Source organism: Solanum lycopersicum, chromosome 12, assembly GCF_036512215.1.
Source record: "Solanum lycopersicum chromosome 12, SLM_r2.1".
NCBI lineage: Eukaryota > Viridiplantae > Streptophyta > Magnoliopsida > Solanales > Solanaceae > Solanum > Solanum lycopersicum.
This window is the reverse complement of record NC_090811.1, coordinates 52,121,214-52,127,213: the sequence shown is the minus strand read 5'-3', so window position 1 is coordinate 52,127,213 and position 6,000 is coordinate 52,121,214.

Sequence of the window (6,000 nt, the reverse complement as noted above, 5' to 3'; positions counted from 1 at the left end):
AGAAGAAGCAAGGGCAGAGTATACTGAAGTCTTGGAAAGAGAAGAGATAAGACCCACTCAACCTATCGTTGATAAGACCCCTGATTTGGGTAGGTACTCTTCCTCATCTTCCTCTGACTCTGCAAGCGAGGAAAAACCTTTAAAATGGAAGGTGGAGAGAAGAGAAGGGGAGAAATCTAGAAAAGGAAAGGATAAAGTTGTAGAGGAGGCTCCTAAAAGACGACCTACTACTAGGTCTGCCGTTCAGAAGTTGATGGCTGATGCCTTGAAGGCAAATGCACGTTCTACTGCTGCAGTTAGAAGTGCAAGAACTTTCAAGGTATCAAATTTTAAAATACCCGATGTTAATGTGGTTGAGTTGTCTTGGGAAGAAGTGGAAAAGAAAAATAAGAAAAAGAGGTTAGAAAAGAAAAAGAAGGTTGACAACACAAAGTCAAAAGGGAAGAGATCTGAGAAAAAGAGAAAGCGGTCACAGGGACCTGGTTCCCAAGCCAGGAAAGTTGAGAGTGTCAACCTGCAGGAGGTGGTTGACAACGTGAGAACCCAAATAGTCTTGGAAGGAAGAGTTTTTGATATGGGCATCATAACTCTTCCTGGCATGGATTCTCTGCATGATATTGTGGAGATTCAATCTTGGCAGCACTTGTTCGACAAAAAATCCCCCATCCTCCATGAAGAAGAAGTCCATGAATTTTACTACAATGTACAATTCATGGAAGGTGGGAGCATCCTCACACGGGTAAATGATATTGCCATATCTTTGGATGAGGAGGTGTTGAGCAAAATTCTCAGGGTGCCTAAAGAGGGAACCGGTCTGTGCTGGGCAAAACTTGCTCTTCTAAGTTTGCTTATGTGATTTCTAAGACACCCACAACTAAGGTTGCTGGGATTTATAAGAAAATCATGAAGAGTGAGTATCAGCTGGTCTTTGAGTTCGTCAACAAGGTGCTCCTTCCTCGCACAGAAAAGAGGACAGTCGCAACTACTGCTGATTTGTATATGATGGAGATGCTGTGTAGCTTCGACGCCTTGAACCTCCCTGGTCTAATGCTTGAACATATTCACAAAACTCTCATTGAGAGGAGAGGTGTTCACGGAATGGGTTATGGATATTTTCTCACGGAAGTATTCAAGCATTTTCAAATCCCTCTTAGTGTTGGAAAAGTGGGGACTGTTAAGCAGACCATCTCTGAAAGTACCTTGGTTAAGTGCGAATGCATTGAAGGATGAGGCTATCTAAAGAGCAAAATGGCTCAACTTATTGATGATCAGGATCAGCTTAAGCACGAGGTTGAGGAGCTTACTGTGCGGTTAAGTGGTAAAGAGGCAGAGATTGCTATACTCAAAGCAGAACTGCTTACTGCACAAAGTGAGGGACCAGGTTTTTCAGTGGTTCAAGCTCCGGAGAAAGAGAATACTGAGTTGAAGGCAAAGATACCTGCCCCGCAAGAAAAGGCCATCAAGGATAATGATGCTGCCAATGCACGACTCACTCTTGTTATCCAGTCCCTATCTGATCCTCCCCCCTCTTTCTAGACTGTTAATCAATCCTCCCTTGTGTCAATGTTTTTTTGTTGCTTATCACTGTGTTGATGGATATTCAGTTTGTTTTTAATGTATTTATGTTATGATGGCATGCTAGTTACTTCATTCCTGTGTTGTTCTAATTATCTCCTCTTGTGCATGTTTTTACCTTACTGATTAGTTGCTTTTTAGCTTTGATCTTGTTCAGTGTTTATGTTCACATCACTGGTTTACTGCATTTCTTTTTTATGATGCCAAAAGATGGAAGTAAAACTGTGTGTAGCTAAATGAATGTAGTTAAATGATATTTCAGTGAGGGGGAACATACAGTGAGGGGGAATGTACAGTGAGGGGGAAGATAAAAAGGGGGAACAAAGTTGGTGAAGATCTTAGATCATTGTTTCATTGTTTGTCATCATTAAAAAGGGGGAAAATGTTATTTGTAGTTTTGATGATTTGACAATCTTAGGGACCTTGTAAAGGTAACAGTTTCTTACTTGAGTATTGCAGGTTTCTTACTTGAGTATTGCAGATGAAACAAACTCAGGGACCTAGTAGAGGTACCAGACTCTCATGATGACAAGCCAGTTGACTACCAGCTGAAGACGGTACAGAAAGTAGGTGCACACTTCCCGATGGCGTCAGAAAGTGTGATTCTTCCAACCAATGGCAAAGAGGTTTATGAAAGTGACTTGCCCATATAAAAGGCACTTTCCTAAACATTTTGAGCAGTTTTTGCAACTTGAGAGAAACCTCTTCAAGAACATTTGCAAAGGCTGCTAGAAAACAAAGGCAGAAGTATTCCAACAACAACAACAATCTTTGGAGCTTTTCATATAGTTGTTTAGGAATACATTATCTTGTACGCAAACTGTAAACCATTCCTGAATCTATAAAGGAATTGTCGTGTAGTGTTAAAAGTCTAGGTTGTCAAAGTGGGATAACTTAGTGGGTAGATAGTTTTCTACTTAGGCTTGTTAAGCAAGAGGGACTATTGCTTAACTGGAAGATTGATAACTCTTTCTTACGTTTGGTGTAATCATGTTTTACTTTTACTTTTGAAGATTAGTGAAAATGATTGAAAATCCTGTGAGACAGGTCATGGTTTTACTCAAGCAAGGAGGTTTTCACGTAAAATCATTGTGTTGATTTTACTGAATTTAACTTTCTGTTTTATTCATTAGTGTAGTAAGGGACTTGGTCCATTACTTGTTAAGTGAAAGCATATATTCTATCAATATATAAATTTTTTTATCACAATCCCATCTCTTCACAAACAGATCATTTAAGTCAAAAAATTCAATGGCACATAAGTGTAAATGACCAAAAAAACATGAAATATTGATAGAAATAAGATGAAACAAGACAAAATGAAGTCCATGATATTACCACAATGGTCACCTAGACAGTAAGGAAAATGACAATCGAAAGCGTTAGAAAATTAAGAGAGTATACATACGACTTGCTTAAAAGGTTATATATGTCTCTATGTGATCAAAACACATATGGAGCAGGAACTAGATGACGATAATTAGGCTGATCATAAAAAGTACAATATTAGCAAAACATTTCTATGGATAATCAGAATACAAATTACATACCACTTATGGAGGGTGAGGAATGAAGAATGTTCGAAACAACAAGTCCCACAACCATTGACATTGTGCAAGCAAGTACAAATGAAGTGCAAACTAAAGACAATATTGACATTGTATAAGCAAATACATAATAAAGGGCAAACAAGTGTACTTAACTTCCTTAAGCTTGACCTTAACTTACCTTGAATGAATTATGGATTCAAGGTTAAGATTTGAGTATCTTTTATGATATTTAGGTGTTTAGAAATCATTTGAAGAAATTAGAATCATTGAAAGATGTTAATGTACCTTGGAAGGACTTAAGAGAACTAAACTGAAAAACTGGACGAAAAACGCCGGGTTAAATCCCAAGACGCCTAAACCTCCATAGTTCTATTCCCAAACCCTTAAATCATCAATACTATCAATACCCAACAGATCTAACTCAAAAATGACGTAGAAGCTACTAATCAACATAAATAGATATTCATTCAACTTAACAAAAAGAGATTCAACAAGATTTATCAACAATTCACTTCAAATCATACAAGCAACTCCAAAACTACAAAACTGAAGTAAGGTGGGCGTGTGGATGAATTAATCTAACACGAAAGATCTGACATACCTCGACAGGGTTCACCCCCGACAATTTCAACGAGAATCTATTGACGTTCTTGGCAAAATCCTTTTCTTTCTCCCTTCTTCTTCTTCTCTTCTCTTCTCTCTCAAAACCTAAGCGTGAGAGTACTTTTTATAATCTGAACAAAATTTGTTTTTACCCCAATTAAACCCTTAAAACAATTTAGGAAATAAATGGATAAAAATACTACTTTGCCCTTACTAAAATCCGAAATTGGACTTTCCTTACTTCAACCTTCCAACTTCCGAAAGGCGCATCTCCCTCATACGATATTGAAATGGTGCAAACTCGGCGCCGTTGGAAAGCTCTTTCCAACCATAACAAAAACTAAGCCTAACTCGTTCCGAGCTAAAATTTATGGTCGTTTTAAAATTACAATAACTCACTTTTTAAACTTAATAAATTTTCCAGATTTTCCCCTTCTCTTTTCGAAACTGATTAATTTGGTCTTCTTAGCTTATTCCTAGATATTTCGAGTTACGAGATATTACAGTAGATAATATATTTTCAAAAGTATGTTCATTTATTTTGTTAATTTTTTTAAAGATTTAAGCTGTCTATTTTATGGCAAGTTGAATATATCATTTTTATTCAGAGCTATTTATTTGAGTTAAAGATTAGTATTTGAGTTCAATAAATTTAATTCAGTTCTTAAGATTTGTATACTTGAGTCAGTCTTCCACCTGTAGTCAATGAAGATAAGGCTTCACTTGGGACAAACAATGATTCTCGATTGTCGGCCACGTCTAAGTGTAGGCTCAGGTCGTGACATTTAGTTGATTGATTTTATTAATTAAAAAAAAAACCTAAGTTGAGTGATTTCATTGATATAAAACAAAGTCTAATGACTTTGCTAGAATTTCTTTTTAAGTTGAGTGACCTTTCGAGATATTAACTCCGAGACTAACTATAATACTCACCTCTTTTAACCACAGCAAAAAAGAAAAAGAAAAAAACTATTGTGGTCAAGAGTGATATTGTTGGATCGTTGTAGATTCTATCTAAGTGGGCTTGAATCTTCTTAAAGAGAGTGAGATATCTATGCCTCAACCTAAAAATTTATTTATTTATTTTTGTCAATTTCATTTCACGTGTAATTTATTGTTTTTAGGGTATATTACATAAACAAGTCATACATTTTACTATTTACCTATTACTAAAGATTTTAAGTGTATTATTAGTAATTAATTTTTTTTTTACTATTTATATTCATGCACAGTTTTTAAATAATAAAAGTCTAAATATTAAAAAAACAAAAATTTAATTTGACATAGATGCATTTATACATTAAGTATACTTACAAGATATGACAAGAATTTTGTTTAAAAAAGAAATGTGTAACTCTTTTAATTTTTTTTTCCAAATGTGCGTATGTTTTTATTGTTGTTGGTGTTCGTCTATATGTGAGTACATATTGCGTTATATTTGTTTTATTAGTGTATATAGGTGTTTTTAGGGAGTTCATGTGTGGTTGGGAATGTGGGTAGGTTAAAAGGAATTTAGGATTAGATGGATTTCATAGTTTAGGTTTATTATTTAAATATAAATACATATAAAAATTGTAATAGTAAAAATATTAACATACTTTTTTGAATTAAGAAAAATATTAGAAAACTAAATATATATTCTAGAAATATAATTAAGAAACACTTTATAATTTATTAAATCTAAATTAAAAGAAAACATATATTTTATGTAAATTTTCTTTTCTCTCTAACAAATTGAAAATAAAACGTTGCCTTAAACATGACTTATTTTGTAGTTTTCAAATATTATTAAATAAACTTCTAAAATAAGAAAAATGTCAAAATAACTAATTTAAATATGAAAGAAATATTTAAGCACTAAAAATGGTGTAAAATTTCAAAATCGGTAAAGAAAATCATCTATCTACAGTGCTCAACCTTGATTTGTTAATTCTGAAATTTAGCAACAAAGTTTGAGATGCACCTTTTCATATCACTCCACGAATAGACTTCTCTCAAATCGTGGTAAATTTTTGTAGATATTGGATGACTCGAATATTCGAAATTGCGGGATTCTGTCATGATCCTACCATGGAGATAATCCATCTTTGAAATACACAAGCTACCTTATTACCTCAACACATCATCTCCCCCTTATTCAATATCCATCACCTTCTGCTTATGAACATTTGCCTTACTCAAGTAAGATTGAGTCTCTATCTTTCCTCTCCTTCACTTGCATCACGAAGGATAATTCACATTCATTACAAAAACTCCAACTTTTCTAGAGTGT